The following is a 16,842-nucleotide window of genomic DNA, read 5'->3' as shown; positions in this document are numbered from 1 at the left end:
AGCACCCCGGATGGGTGTTCTTCAAATGCGAAAACGACGGGGTATGTGTTGTTTTCATTCGGCTTTGGCACCGTATTCTTTGGTTCAATTGCGATAGCTCATTTCGAACATCGTCATGTGTGTAGGAAGATGGATGCTCATTTTGGTTTTGGGAAGGCGAATACATTGATTTATTGATAGAAAGAAACTTAATAGATGTTTGTGCACTACTTAGTAGAACCGAAGCTAATGATGCGGCTGCATGTGCAACTAGAGAAGAAAGTTGAGGGAAAGCAACGTCTACTTCTTTAGAACCAAAGAAGAAGAATGAAGAATGCAAAATCAAGAATCCGCAGATCAACAACAAATGCATGGAGAAGATATTGCTCCAACTAGTGGGAGCAGTTATGGAAGTTGGAAATCTTCTAAAATGCATAATTGTGATTCTTGTTTTCTTTGGTCTTACTATTCTAGCAAAGATTTGGTGATGTACTATGTATCCAATGCCGTTGAAAAAAGCAAAAAAATATATTATCTTATGTCAAATTGAAGTGCAAATTTCGGATTTGTGGGCCGGCGGGAGCGGCACAAGACCAGACCCCGCAAAGCCGACCCGCAAAAGAGCATATTCCGCGAATATCCTTTTATACGGGTCCATTTTGTGGGGACTGCCTCTGCGGCCATCCGCGCCGGCCCGCAAAGCCGTTTTTCCACGAACTACAAATGCGTTTTGCAGGTCGGCGTTATGCGGGGTCTGCTAGAGATGCTCTAACGAGCGCCTACTGGGCCGGCCCAGGTTGTCGCTTGTTCCACTCGGGCTCGTTCGCTCCCCCTCGACCGCGTCGTTCACTCTCCCTCGATCGCCTAGTTCGCTCCCCTGGATCTGGATCGGTCAACTATTGACTTTTGACGAAAAACCAAGAAAATGAAAATTTTCGTGAATTCAAGAATTTTCATAAAAATTGAAAGAAAGTCCAGGTACTTAAAAAAAGTCCATGAATTTGGGAAAAAAAGTTCATCGAAAAAGTTCATTGCTTTTGAAAAAACGTTCATCAAAAATGAAAAGTTCATCGTTTTTAATAAAAGTTCGAAATTCAAAAAAGTTCATCGATTTTAAAAAAGAGTTCCTCAAATTTTAAAAAATTTCATCGATTTTGAAAATGGTCACACAAATTGGAAAATTTCATCAAATTTTTAAAAATATCATCAACTTCGAAAAAATTTCATCAATTTGGAAAAATGTTTATCAAATCTAAAAAAAAGTTCATCGATTTTGATAAAAGTTCATCAATTTTGAAAAAAAAGTTCATCGATGTTGATAAAAATGCATTCAATTTGAAAAAGGTTCATGAATTTGAAACAATGTTCGCGCATTTGAGAAAGTAAAAAAGGAAAAATAAGAAAATAAAAAGAAAAAAGGAACCAGAAAAAAAAGAAAAAAACCCCAGAAATCACAAAGCAGTGAAAACTGGTTTGGGGGGCTCTCACGGCCTAGGTAATTAAATGGGAGGGAAAAAAGTTAATAAGCTCATGCGCAAGGATGTCCTGCTGGTCACTGCGCTGCTCTCTCAACCAAGACATCACGAGTTCGATCCCTCGCTTGAGAAATACTACCTCCGTCCCATAATATAATAACATTTTTCAAACTATGTTAACTTAAAAAACGTTCTTATATTATGGGACAGAGGGAGTATGATTTTTGCTGCAGTTTTCTACAGAAAAAAGAAAGAAAGAAATGGGCCGGCCCAGTGCAGAGCGGGGGTATGCGCCTGTTTGCGTTTACTGAAGAAACTGGCGCTTAAGGCGCCCGTTAGGAGACGCCTGCTTTTAGTGTTATAGAGAATTGTTACATGAGCCACCGTACGTGATTGTGAATCACAAGAAGTAATTCCAGTAAAAATTTAAATATAAATTCGATCTACAAAAAAAACACAAACAAAAAACAAATTAGACATTTTTTTGCAGGGAAAAAGTGAAAGTCACAAAAGGCAAAAAACATCAAGACAAAATTTCAAACACTATTCATAGTTGGCTTTATTTCCTATGTGTGGTTTGAAATAGTATCTAAAAATTCATGCCTAGCTAGGTTTGCATTGTAGACTGGCAGTAGATGGTAGATTCAGAACAACCCCTGTACCAAAATCACCAAACCTGAGACAGCAGCAAGAAGAGCTCCCACACATCAGTTCAACCAATATAAAGCACAACCACACTACGCCATTTTTTTTTAGAAAAGGAGGATGAACCCCGGCCTCTGCATCTGGGAGATGCATACGGCCACTTTATTGATTATTCTCGAGGATCTTACAAAGTATTACAACAATATGCCTGAATCCACCATCTTGGCAACATATGCCGCTACTCCTATCCATACGATGAAGGGGTGCTAGCTGGGCCACTCAGACCACTCACCTAAGCCTAACATCAAAAGCCGGAAGCCCCAACCGAGCCACATACCGGGTCTGGGGCACAATCTAGTCAGACGCACTCGTGTGTCGTCGCCGCCATCTTCCACAGGTCCGTCTTCAGATCATATTGAGGCATCTACCTTGTCTGGCCACTCAGCCATCGACGTCACCATGACGCCAGACAGCTACCTCTTCCTGCGCGAGTCCATCCCGCGCATCGGACGCCGAGCCTCCACAGCACCATGCCGCCGATAACCGCCGCCATCAATGTGTGAGATGAAGCACCGCTCCGCCGAACCACACTACGCCATACCACAGCCAGAAACCAAGGAGATCAAAAGAGGGTCGAAAGTGAAAACTAGTTTCGATTATGGTACGGTCGATCTAGCAGAAATTATAAGGTTCCTCTGGAAGACGGATAGCATACGACAGGAAACGCGATCCATCTAGTCTAAAGACGGCTATTGCCAACCCCTCTTCATGACATGAAGCAAGTCAGGGCAAGCAGAAAGGTTTTACCACGAGATGCTACGAGCATGTATGTGCAGCACTTCAGTTCAGTTCCACACACCCTAAGCAATAATCATTAGACCCACTTGTCATCGACAGCTCCTGCTGGGTCAGTGTGTCTTTTCATCTTCTAGAGTTGCCGCCGGAGAAGCTGGAGTTTCCTCCTGCTGGGTGGTCACTGACAGAGAAGCTGGAGTTCCTGCCGATGGGCCTGGCACAGTGTCCTCGCCCGGATTCGTCGACTGAGATGCCTTGGCTTCAATGGCTGGTGCTGCGCCTCCATCAACTGCTGATGGTCGATCACGATTGCACTTCTTGAAGTGCATCCCGCAGATCAGTTCGGCGTGCTCCGCACAGTTCTTCCTCACATAGTTCTCCATGCACTTGTTGTATGAGAAGTCTGTGTGGGTTCCATCTGATGACACCACGTAGAAGCACCGACTTTGCAGGAAAATGTGGTGCTTGTTGACCTGCCAAACATGAGCCAAACAAATATCTTGCATATTTTAACTGTGATGCACCAAATAGTAACACATTAGATATAAAAGGGAAAATTGATTGCACATCTCCTCTTCGCAGGTGATTGTATGGTGTTTATGAAGGAAGATGTGCGGAGCAACACTCGTTTGAATTTGTAGTTTCTACAGTGCTGGATCGGGCCAGTGTGCCAATAAGAAGAAAAGTTCAATTTATTTTGGCTCCAAATTGTCCCGATGCTTTAAAGGTTCATGTTCAGAGTGTTGTGCAGATAGGAAGGGAAGCCCTCAATTGGGGCTGCCTACAGCATCTGGCTGCATTACACAATAGCATTTTGAACACATTTGTGGAACAGGCCAGACCGAGGGTGCAGGGAAAGAAGTGCTACTAAAGTCAGTAATCCAGTCTCTACAGGCAATTCTGAGTTGCTTCAAGCTCGCAAAAGGTTTGTGCAATTCTGCTGGAGTGGGTTGCTTGACAAGGGGACGTGCTTGGAACAATATCGATATTACCAAAGGGCTGAGGGGGGTTAATTAGGCTTTCAGAATTTAGAGCTGTTACTATCCCAATGGTGATGTGCTAAACGCTAATTGCCCAGGTAGTGGTTAACCAACATGGAAAGCAATTTGTAAAGGGAGAGCTGTGTTGAAGAAGGGCCTGATCCGTCTGATAGAAGATGTTAGAACTACTGGAATTTGGCATAATCGATAGATAGAAGGTACAGCCAGGTGTAGGCCACTGGGAAGGCTAGAACATACATGAAAACCGATGGAATAGTGAACTGATACAGCAAGTGTTCTTGCCCTTTGATGTGGACACCATTCATAGCATGCTGCATCCAAGCAGGAAACTGCAGTTTTTTTGGCATGGCCGGGGGAAAAGTCAGCTTTATTCTCGGTATGGTCAGCCTACAGAGAACTAGCTAGTTGTTGGCAGTTCAGATGGTTCAGAAGAGGCGTGGAAGACCTTGTGGTGTCTCCAAGTTATGCCCAAAACTCGCATTTTTGTGGCGTGTAGTAAACAATGTACTCGCCTGCTTTGGCAAGTTGAATATAAGGCACATTCAGGAGTTAAGCTTCTTCCCTTTATGTGGCCATGAGGAGTCACGATACCAGTGTTTATTGAAGTGTGAGCATGTTGAGCTTTTCCGGTGTGCTGCACAGGGGTTCTTAGGAATTGATATGCCAGTTTTTTACACCCAAACGCAGGATGTGGTTGATCAATGTTTGGATTCTTCCAAGAAGGATGTGGTTGATCAATGTTTGGATTCTTCCCAAGAAGGATGCGGCTTATTGCAGTCTCCATTATGTGGTGCATCTGGGGGATCCGTAATAACTACAATCATGGTGATGTGCAGTACGAACCGAGGTGATCGGTTGGATTGGCGGATGAGCTCTGAAGGTCTCTGGAGATACCTTTGAAGGAGCTAGTGATCTGATCACTACTCCGGTGACAGGGAGATGGCGGCAGCCTGAGGAATCATGGTTTAAAATCAGTACGGACGGTGCCATTCCATCTCAGGGTCGGGCTGCCGGAACGGGAACAGTCTCAGAACGCTGAAGGACAGTTCTTGGCTGCTTACTGTCTAAGTATGAAGGAATTGTTGATTCAACAACTGCAGAAATTCTAGTTTGTAGGATGGCTTAATGCTAGCTATTTGAGAAGGGCTATCAGCAAGTGGTGCTAGAAACAGACTCTCAGGTGGTCGTCAATTTGTGGCAAGCGCAGCAGCTCATCTCAAGTCCTCGGGGTTTTATCACCTTCAGAAGAAAGCTGAAGGCGTTTAACCTAAAAAAAGTTATAGAAGACAATAGGTAGCACAAGAATCCATACCATTATATGATCAAATTCCACCAGACACCTTCTTTTCCTTTTCAGGGTGGTGCTCCAGAACTTTTTCTATGATAAACTTTTCATCTTCCAGAGGAAGTCTTACGCCATCACTGCAAAATTTAGGATAAACTTAAATAAGATGGTACAAACAAAATAACTGTTTTGCATATCACGAAGCACACAAGTAAGCCATGAGATAATTTACCATGATTCACGGAAGATCTTTCTGACCATGGTTACAATGGGTTCAATTTCTTGTAGAACCTTTTTCGCCTCAGCTGGTAGTTCGTACCATGGTCTTGGTGGCCTCTCAACATGTCTCATTGGGGACCTGCCTGGATTGTCTCTTTGGTCCCTCCGGTTTTCTTTGGCATCCCATCCATCCGATTTCCAACCTTTGTTGTTGCCGGTCTTCCAATTATCAGCACTCGAGTCATCGGCCTGAGCAGAACTCCAGCCATCCCAAGAAGCTGGCTGCTTTGAATCCGAATTCTCGTGACCCTGGGAAATTGGAGCAGCACCCCACGCATTATCTGACGGTGAAGCAGCCACATTGCCCCAGGACTCCTGCTGTGCGGTACTAGTCTGGGCCTTCGCTGCCACACTCCCCCAGGAATCATTCCCTGCAGTACAAGTTTTAGCTGCCACACATCCCCAGGAATCATTCGTTCCATCCATATGCTGCGCAGTAGAATTCTGAGCCTTAGCTGCCACGCTCCCTAATGGATCATCCTGTGCATCAACATTCTGAGCATTACCAGAGTCATTCCCAGCAATTGCATTTTGTTCCCAGCTTGCATTCGCCGTTGTGTCATTTTCCCATGAGTTGCCCTCCTCAGTAATTTGTTGTTCAGGATTATCTTCAAAAGTGGGCATTCCATGGGTCCCATCCCATTCCGGTGATAAGCAAATATCATCCATCGTATTGTCTTCAACAAGGTAGTCCACATCGTCCAAGAATGTGTACGCATCCTTTTCTTGGTCGGTCCTCACCTAGGCCAGGAAATCATACAGACCGTCACCATACTCCTTGTTGCTTTTCAGCTGCAATGGTCAAATCTATTATATACTAAAACCACAATACGGGTCAAAAATAGAGAAATAAGCTAGAAACTCCCACAAAAAAGAAACATCCAGCCATTGATCTGGTGGACATCTATTTATTAGTACATCACAACCGTTAGATTTACATAAACGTACCTATACAGATTGTACCCATTAGATCTACATAATCATTAAACAGAAAGCATCTGTTAGATCTTCATAATCTATCTTCTATTATATATTAATAAAACGATAGAAACCAAACAGACAAGATTTAAAAGCATAGAAGAAAGGCTGAGATCTATAAAAATCTTGTTGGAACCTTTACGCTAGAAGGTTTGTCACAAGTAAGGTTGAAAGTTGTGGCTGGATTGCAATAGGAAAGATCCTCAAGAACTATCCATTTAGCACACGTCTACAAACTTACAATGTACATCCATACATAAATAAAACTACGTCTGCAAACTATTTGGAGAAGAAAATATTTGTGAATTAAATATCGGTAGCAAATGCTTTGTTTTAACATGTAGGTACACACACATTCAGGACAACATAGCTCATCGCCATGGACATGATCATGATCATGCCATGGCGATAAAAGCGACCATGCATGTGTGCTCGACATCTCTAGCATGCATCAGTGGCCCATCAATCATTAAAGTGTGCTGCCTCAGCGACAAGCCCTCAGGTCATCAGCATGCATCAATCATGAGTCAGATAATAGAAGAATACACACAACAAGGACTCGGCGACAGAATTAGTAATGTAGTATATGTGTTTATTGATTTGGTTTCTTAGAAAATAAAAGAATTTTGTTGCTTTCAGCCTTTGCCTCAAAAGTGAAAACAAAGCATTTACTGACATGCATGCCACAAAAGTGAAAACAAAGCATTTGCTAGCCTATCGCATTCTTCTCCAATTATGTGCACTCTGATCTCATAGTGCCAAATATAATAATCCAAACATTTGAATTGATGGCCTTGTTTTTATTTAAGTGGTCAGTTTTGGGCGTTGAATATTGAGGAAGTTCTAGCACCTGTTGTAGTTCTGTTAAATATACCAATAATTACATTGTTTCAGATGGAGAAACAACGAGTCAATTAATAGGAATAAGATAGGCATGTATATAAGCATATGGCCCTACCATCTGAAGATCTTTGCCCCCACCAAATATTGACTCAAGCTCCATTACCGATATGAATAATAAGCTCCGGCGGGTTACAAAATCAGCTTACCTGATTTTCGTTCCAAAGAATCTGAAAAGATGACCCCGTGCCAAGTGCTGCATTCTTTCCCCATGAACATGATGAGACCACACAACCCAATGAATCAGTATGGCATTTCTCTGCAGCCTTCTCGAGGCATTTCACAGGGGTCTACAAAAGATGACCAGGACATCAGCATAGTGTATGTGGTGATAAAACAAATCAAAAAAATTCAGAAATAAACTTACAAAGGTGGACTCTGTAAAAGGTGCTTGAACTTTTAATGAACGTAAGGTCGCGTTGTAACCACCCTTGTGGAACCCATTCAAGTTCCCAGTGCATGTCATGCTGTTTGCCACAAGTATCAAATGGTCCTTCAGAATTCCTTTAGCAACTGTCTTCATAGTTCTCGAAAGGCACTGCACAAAGCACCAAACAAGAATGTATCTAATGAAATAGGACATAAAGATAAAAGTTGACAACAGGTGCTGCACAAATCGACAGGCACAAAACAGTTATAGCAAAATCATTTAAGTGTTACGACACTTGAGTCAAACAGGATGAAAGGTAAATCACTAAGCAGCAATACATGTCAGATTTAAATGAATGATAAAATTTAGGATGTTTGTAGTTGTGCTGAACCACAAAAAGGGAAACCAAACTGTCCACTTAGTATGGTTTTGGTTACGGTAGTATGGAAATCGAAAACCATATGGCCTCAGTTAGTTTGGTATACAAACCGAAAATTATATCTAATTGCCGAACAACTCTTACATCCAGATTCTCCAAACATTGGAATTTGGGCGCCTGGCCTCAGGATAGTCAATCCCAACAGGGGCAGACCAACTCATGCCGCCTAGCCACCCACCAAAACAGCCCACCGGCTCTCCCTGCCTCGCCTTCATCTCTCTCCCTCTCCCCCTCCCTCCCTCTATCTTGACCCTACCATTACATGTTTCTTAGAAGTAAATTTGCAGATTAATTTTAGTAAATGGGACATTCAGATATGCAAACAAGTGTAATATGTATGCCTCATTTTTTAAAATACATAAACTTTGATTAGTTTGGTATTTACCAAAACCAAACCATATTTTGATTTATTATCATATTCAATATGGTATTTACAGGATAACCACATTTAACAAACCAAAATGATGGAAGGCTCGCCCTAATAAAATTAGCTTGTCCCGGTGGTAAAGGTACGGCCAAAATTTTCAAACTTGTGTTAGGAAAAAAGGGACTATTTTTAAGATCATCCTAAGTTACGGAAAAAACAAGAGTCCTACCAAGTATGTGAAACCTTTGTCGCTTTAGTTTTTACAAAAAAATGAAGCTTTTGCAAACAGATGCAAGGAGACTAACCTGAACAACTTGATCAAAGGAGCATGATATACCAAGAAGTTCTTGCACTTGCTGAATACCATGAGGTATGGACCTTCTTGTGTCAATGAGGTTGATGACTGGTATACATGCATCCATCGCTATTCTCCATGCGTCACCGTTCTTCCTAGCTTCCTTTTTTTAAACAATAATTTCGACTGCTGGCTCACCCTTTGATACCTTTCTTGTGTCTTTAACCCAAGGCGTTGCATCAGACCCGACCCACATAATTTTAGCATCTTGAATTCGAGGATCACCTGCAGAGCAAACAGACTTTTTTTTAGCAGTCCTTCACACACTGCCACAAAAATAGGTGGAGTAACATATGTAGAACACCATCTAAATTGTTAACTAAGAATCTTTAATGCCTCCTTAAAGAAAGAGATAGTTGAGCACATATACATTAATTTCTTATGCATAAGATTGCACTAAAAAAATCAGTGGAATCCCAAAACTGAAATGGAGTATTCCAAATCAGAGCAATAGCACTGCAAATAATGATCCTTCAAAAAGCAAACTGGAACAAAACGCACGCTATTATTTTTCAGGCCCAGACAGCAAACATCCATTTAATCAATATATATTGTGGGCCCAGACATCAATACCCCGTTTAATTGTATACCAGTTCAATCATCCATTTATAGGAAAGCTTACGTGCTTAACCTCTGAACTTGAATACTACTCCCTTTGTCCCAAAATGTAAGACGTTTTTTGACACTAGTATAGTACATTATGGGACGGAGGGAATAGTTCAGTTTCACCATGTAAATCAACCATTTTTCATGAAATACTAGTATATGTCGTACCATACTCAGCTAGATAACATGCATCTGTTACATACAAGGATAGATATTCATCATCAGAATGTGCAGGTATAACAAGTGCATGGAAGGACCCGCAAAAGAAGTACGCACTCGAAAACAAGAGTCACAAATTTACTGTTTTGGTTATTGAGTGTGTTCAGAGTTCAGTACCTGGCCCTAATATCTTTGTTAAGCTTCATGTACTAGGCAACACAACCAAAAGTCCGAACTGATGAAAAGGGCTGGCAATCTACATATACGTGGACACAAAGGGGGGTAGTGCGATAGCCAGGACTTGAACTGAAGACCATAGGCCATGATACCATGTTAAGCTTCATGCACTAGCCAACGCAACCAAAGTCCGAACTGATGGAAAAGGCTAGGCAATACACATATACACTTCAACGATCTTATGCACAGGAACTGAGAATACAATGGCATCATAAGAACAAACATACAGAACCACCAGTCCACTGAAAACAATAGCCTCATCCAAGAACAAAGTAATAGGCAACTATACACATGAAATTCTCTAATTTATACATGACCGGTGTTGACAAATCAAAGAGCAGTACATCAGATCTTTCATCCAAAAAGATAGGAGAAACCAATTTATTTCTAATAAAAGAACGACTGTAATTTATTCAGCGAATGAAATTTCCATGGAAGCTGACTAGTTTCTGCATCTTACAGTACCTTTTATAACTGTCTCCAGAAGCACAGAACAGAGAGAATCGGCTAACACGTTCACTGCTTTCTCAACTGAATCAGATAACATAGGGCTATATTCCGAAAAAGAGAACTGTAAACATGAAGCCTTCCCATCACTCAGCTTCTGTGTGAATGAACAATCACTGCCAGGATTAAGGAGGGAAAAATATTCATCAGATTAACTTCAATAATATCAGTAATCAGAGATTATGTCATGTCAAACAGACAGAAGTGTGGCAACACTGAATAGTACTCCCTCTATATCAAAATATAAGACGTTTTTTGACACTATAACAGTGCTAAAAAACGTCTTATATTTTGGTACGGAGGGGTACATAACAAAGAGATGATGCTCAAATGATAATGTATTGAAACTCCTTGTAATCCAGTAGGGGTAGTGTGTGTAGAAATTACTAAAGGGCACTAAACTAATTTCACACGAATGTAAGTCATTTCGGGTATAACCTTACTCTTGTGCATATAGCTAAAAAGGTTTAATTATTTTCAGTTGGAGGGGATATTAAGTATTAATTATCATCATCCAGTAGGAAAATATTTTCATCATTACAGTATCACCTTCTCCTATTTTGTTATAACCGTACTACTTCAATGGAGTTACGATAATTTGGTAGCAAAGAGTGCATATGGGCATACGGCTACAATTGAGGTTAACCATCTTTCTGACTTGCCGCCTCAATTTTCCATTTCTGAGTTGGTTATAAATAAGATAGGTCAATTTCAGGAGCCCACAGAAAGGTAGCAATTTTAATTCTGGGATGCTGTGTCAGTGGTTAGATTTGTGCCCTCTCCTGAAACATTTTACTTCCTAACATAATCTAGATGGCATATAAATCGGTGAGGTACGGTTTGGCGCCAATTAAGGCGACAGCGACTGGCGACTGCTATGCGGCTCGCCTCTAGGCGGCGGCTCACGCTAGCGCCATGCTGGTCGCCGACGCCGCCGGCGGACTCCGGATCTCGGTTCTCTTGCCTCGGTTCTACCGATGCGGAGGAGATGGTGCATGCGGTTGATGACTCCTCCATTAGCGCATCTACACTGCCATCTTCGGCTGTTCGCGGGAGAAAGACGGACGAGGAAATAGCAGCTGAGTTCTGGGCGGACATTGGTTACCCTACGCCGGCGTCTAGGGTGTGGGAGAGACCGTCGTCTCGACGGACAGGTGAGGTTTCTCGTGTTTGCAGGTCCGACAAGTACGGAGAGCCGTCGCTGGACTCAGCGGAAATCACAGTGGCCTCTACGTCGGATGCTATCGTGGATGTGCCTGGATTGAAGGAGCCACCGGTGATACCTGCCGCGGCCACCCGCGGCGTCTCGGGGTGCCCGTCCGGTCAAGACCGCTGATCAAGCCTTGAATCGGCCCGATCCCGCCTCCTCGGGCATCGCCGCCAAGAACCCTCCGCGATCCCTTGCCGCAGGTGTGTCTCGGAGATGGGGAGGCCTCGACAGAAGTCTCTTCGCCGGCGTTTTCTTCAGGACAGGCAGGGTGGAGCGCCAAGGCGGCCACAGTTCGAAATCTCGATCCGTCATCTGCGGCCGTTTCAGGTCTGACATGCCATCTGACGAATCCTGGACGTCGGCTCCGGATGGTCAATCTCAGCAGTTGGCTTGGCCACTTGTGGAACCGGGCAGAGCAGGCAGTAAACCCTAGGTTCGATCGTTCCTTCGTGGTTGTTGTCCGCTCCCCGGCAATGACGCGCGGCGACCCATCTGCGCCGCCGGGCACCTCCACCGGCCACCAACCGAATCCGACTTCAAGCTCCTCTCAGCCTAATGCTTCTCCGTCGGGAGGCGCTCCCGGCTTCGCTCCGGGGGTTTACCAGCTGGTGCAGGTTGCGCAACCCTATGCTTCGTTGGGAAATTTCGCGCTGGTGCAGCAGCAGCCGGTGCATTAGCAGCCGGTGCAGCAATCCACTGCGTATCAGGCGCCGTTCCAGCAACAGTTTTTTGGCACCTCGGGTCAGTTCGTGTCGCAGCCGTCGTATCTTCTTCAACCAACGACTGGCTTCGCGCAGCAACATCAGCAGCCGGCAGCTTTTCAACCTGCGATGAACGCTTATGTGCAGCATCATAGTAGTCCTGCCGGGGTGCAGATGGCTCCCAGCTTCAACGCCAGGCCGCCACATAACTCTGCTGCCACCGGAGGCCCTGCTGCTGCACGACCTCGCAAGCCGAAGGGAAGCAAGGGTGGCCGTCAGAAGACGAACCAGGGAGCAGCCCCGCCAGTTTCCACTCCCCCACCTGCGGTCCCTATGATGCCGCCACCAGTGCAGGTTCCCGCCATGGCCCCTTCGTCTATGATGGTAGCGGGTCACGGCCAGTACGCACATATGCAGCTGGGATCAATGCAACAGCAGCCTACACCTACGTTTCAGCCTTCAGGGGCAACCGACGGAGTAGCAATTTCTAAGAAGGTGTGGTGCTCTAAGTGCCAGTCTACAACGCACACAAATGATGACTGCAAGACACAACAGTTTTGTTTCATTTGCAACAAGACTAATCACTCGATGACTTTGCGGCGCTGACCTGCTCTCAAGATGCCGAAGCCGGTGGCGATGCTTTGTAGTTATGGAACTGAAAGTATGGCCTTTTTTCAAATGCCCGACAATGTCTGCAGGGAGGATCTTGCACCACAGGATTCACTGACGGCGTTGGTACCTATTTCTGGTGGCTCTATATCTCCCAGTATCATGGAGGCAGAGGTTGCTAAGATTGCTCAATACCAATTGTAGTGGACGTGGGAGGCCATACCGCACGGTCAGGACGCTTTTCTCATGTCCTTCCCGAGTGAGGAAGTTTTGCACAGGGTCACTGGGTTTGCAGTTTTCATCAAGTCTCACAATGTCACTATCGAGTTTAAGCCTTGAAAGCCAGAAGAGATACCACACCGTTTCGAGCTGATACCTATTTGGTTCCATGTGCATGGGGTGCCTCACGCTCTCCGACACTTCTTGGGGCTTTGGGCGGTTGGCTCGGTCATTGGCGCTACTCTTGATGTCAATCTTCTCTGTTTACGTCGGAGAGGAATTGTTCGTATCCAGGTAGCGGTGCTGAACCTTGATGCTTTCAAAAGCAGCACCATTGACTCTCTCTCTACCGATGTGGTGGTTCAAAGAAAAGGTTATGAGTTCGGGTACAGTCTGGAAAAATCAGACTTCCAGGTTGATAGTGATTTTGTGCCTCGAGTCTGGGAGCACGGCGACGATCCAGGAGGCGACAAGGGGCATGATAGGGAGGATACAGTGAAGAGCAACGATCCAAGCAAGAGGTCCAAACCCACTTCAACTCCTAACAACCCTTCGGCCATTGCTACCACGGGCGGTGTGGTGCCCATGCAAATGTCCAGTGCCATCACACCGCTGAACCCTCATCGAGGCCTTCCTGTCACGGCTGCTTCTTCGTCTTTAAAGGAGTCTTCTTCGATGGCGCCGGCTACCTCGTCTATGGTTGCCCCTCCGACAACGTCGGCTCCCCTGTCTTTGGCACCGCCCCTCGACGAGGGGAGCCACGCATGCCCTATATCTGAGGGGGTGGCACCTGCGGGGGTGATTGTGAGCGCTACATCGCCGCCACCATCGCCAGCACCTGTCTCTCCGACTCGTCGGGGAGTGATCTTCTCCCCGGCCGTTAGAGCTGGCCAGGAGTCGGCCATGGCGCAGCTGCGAGCGCTGTCATCTACTGCTCCGTCACCAGGGGGCGCCGGCATCCGGACTCGAGGAGGTGGACGACCAGCCCATACGATCTTCTTCTTCTTCGCCACTGCAGTCTACTCCGCCTCTCGAGGTCGCCGAGATGTCTTATTCATCGCCGCAGCAGACTACTCCGACTCTCGGGGGCGCCGGGATGGGCTCGGCGGTCGATGTTTCTCCTTCACCGCTAAGGCGCAGCGGGCGTCACTACGTCGGGACTGATGGTTCAGCAGACACAGACGAGGACTCTATGGTGAAGGCCATGCGTAGGACGGTGGTTCGCAACCTTGACTTCGAAGGTACCCCTTCTCGCAAATCTTTTATGTCTTTTGATAAATCCAAAGTTTCTTCAAATATTACTAGACTTGGAGTGTCACTAGGATGTAATGAGAAAGAGGTAGATATTTCGGTTAAGGCTCTTAAACAAGTGGAGTTCGACCGGCTTATGGTTGCTCCTAGATTGTCGAGTTTTGTTGACCCTCTCGTGTCAGATGAGGAGGATGAGGATGTTGATGCCAATCACGAAGGCAAGCTTCTCTCTCATTTGGTTAAAGACACGACTGAAGTAGACCTTGACGATGTTGTACGCGACACTACGCTTTGTGAGCTTGTCGCGTCGGTGCGCAAGAATAAGTCTAACTCAGCAAAGAAAAGAGGGCGTTCTTCTAAGAAGGCGAAGGTCTCTAAACAAAATATTGGTTCAGCATGAGAGGCATGTTTTGGAATAGCAGAGGCCTTGATGACTTGGCTAAACACAAACACATTGCCGATTGCATAAAGGATCATGCGTTGGACTTTGTAGCTATCACCGAGTCGGGCAAACGTGATTTTCCAACACGTACTCTCGACCACTTTTCAAGTGGTTTGGACTACGAATGGCACGTACTGCCGCCGACCGGGAGGTCCGGTGGAATATTGCTAGGTATTAAATCTACTTACTTGCAACTATTGTCCACGTCAAAGGGGGATTATCATATTAAATTCCACCTTCGAAACAAGTCCAACAACTTCCTTTGGAGTTTGGTGGCTGTATATGGCGCCGCTCAAGAGGAGTTTAAGTCTGCATTTCTAAAAGAACTTGTTAATACCTGTCGAGACAATCCTCACCCCATGTTAATTGGGGGGGATTTTAATATCCTTCGATATGAGCAGGAAAAAAACAATGACCGGTTTGACACTAGGTGGCCTTTCCTCTTTAATGATGTTATTGACAGCCTGGATCTAAGGGAGATCACGATGTCTGGCCGTCAGTATACCTGGGCCAATAACCGATCAGTGCCAACATTTGAAAAACTTGACCGAGTGCTAGTTACCACCGATTGGGAATATAAATACCCCCTAGCATCGGTTCGGGCTCTAGAACGTACTGAGGCCTTATCGGATCACGCTCCTTTGCTAACCGATTTTGGGCAACCAATCCCATGTTCTAACGTCCCCAGTTTAAATTTGAACTGGGTTGGCTCACTAGAGAGGGATTTCATGACCTTGTTAAGAAAGTGTGGGCGTGTCAACCTCATGGTAACACACCCATTCAACGATGGAACAATCGAATTCGCGCCTTGCGCCGATTCCTTCGTGGATGGGCCAAGCATACTGCTGGCATTTACAAAAAAGAAAAACTGCGACTATCTACCTTAATCGATTCCCTTGATAAAATAGGGGAGGTCAGGCCTCTGACTGCTGTTGAGATTGAGCAAAAAAGCAATCTAAATGAGCAGATTGCCCGCCTATTACGCGAGGAAGAGATTAAATGGTACCAACATTGCAAGGCGGATTCGCTTGTGCAAGGTGATGATAATACGAAATACTTTCAAATGCTTGCCAATGGCAGACATAGAAAGAAACGCATATTCTCCTTTGACCAGGAGGAAGGCCGAATTGAGGGGGACGCACCACTTAGAACCTTCATTACTAAGTATTACAAGGAGCTTTTTGGACCTTCAGCAGAAACAAATTTTCAGTTGGTTGAATCTGTTACTCATGACATCCCTCAATTTACGGAAGCGGAAAATGAATTCCTAACCTCCCCGTTCTCTGAGGAGGAAATTCGAACCGCTTTGTTCCAAATGGAACACAACAAAGCTCCGGGCCCGGATGGCTTTCCCGCAGAGTTCTATCAATGTTTTTGGGACGTGATTATGGCAGACTTGGTTCCGTTGTTTCACCAACTGCATACCGAAGACCTTGATATTTCTCATTTAAACTTTGGGGAAATTATCCTATTGCCCAAGATTAAGGAGGCTAATCGTATTCAACAATATTGACCGATTTGCCTTCTGAATGTAAGTTTTAAAATCTTTACAAAGGTCGCTACTAATCGGTTGAACGGGGTGGCTGACCATGTCGTAAAGCCCACTCAAACAACATTTATGCAAGGCCGCAACATATTAGATGGAGTGGTCGTCCTGCACGAAACTGTACATGAGCTTCACCGGAAAAAGTTGAATGGTGTCATTCTTAAAATAGATTTTGAAAAAGCCTACGATAAAGTTAAGTGGCCCTTTCTGTTGCAAACTTTGCGCATGAAGGGGTTTTCACCAAAATGGTGTCGTTGGGTAGAGAGCTTTGTTTCTGGAGGCAGTGTGGCCATAAAAGTTAATGATGACGTTGGCAACTATTTTCAGACAAGGAAGGGGCTTCGCCAAGGGGACCCCGCCTCTCCTATTTTGTTTAATATTGTGGCCGACATGCTAGCTATCCTTGTTGAGCGGGCTAAGCTGGACGGTCAAATCAGTGGTGTCATTCCATACTTGGTAGAAGATGGACTATCTATTCTACAATATG

The 16,842-nt window shown here is 44.9% G+C and overlaps 1 pseudogene; it reads right to left on the bottom strand.

Moving 5' to 3' along the window:
- Positions 1-3,007: 3,007 nt before the first annotated feature.
- Positions 3,008-16,842, bottom strand: part of LOC109758177 (DNA-directed RNA polymerase V subunit 1-like) — an 83,590-nt pseudogene continuing 69,755 nt past the window's right edge.

Source organism: Aegilops tauschii, chromosome 6 (assembly GCF_002575655.3).
Source record: "Aegilops tauschii subsp. strangulata cultivar AL8/78 chromosome 6, Aet v6.0, whole genome shotgun sequence".
NCBI lineage: Eukaryota > Viridiplantae > Streptophyta > Magnoliopsida > Poales > Poaceae > Aegilops > Aegilops tauschii.
The sequence above is the reverse complement of the archived record's forward strand: the minus strand, read 5'-3'. Positions and strand labels throughout refer to the sequence as shown.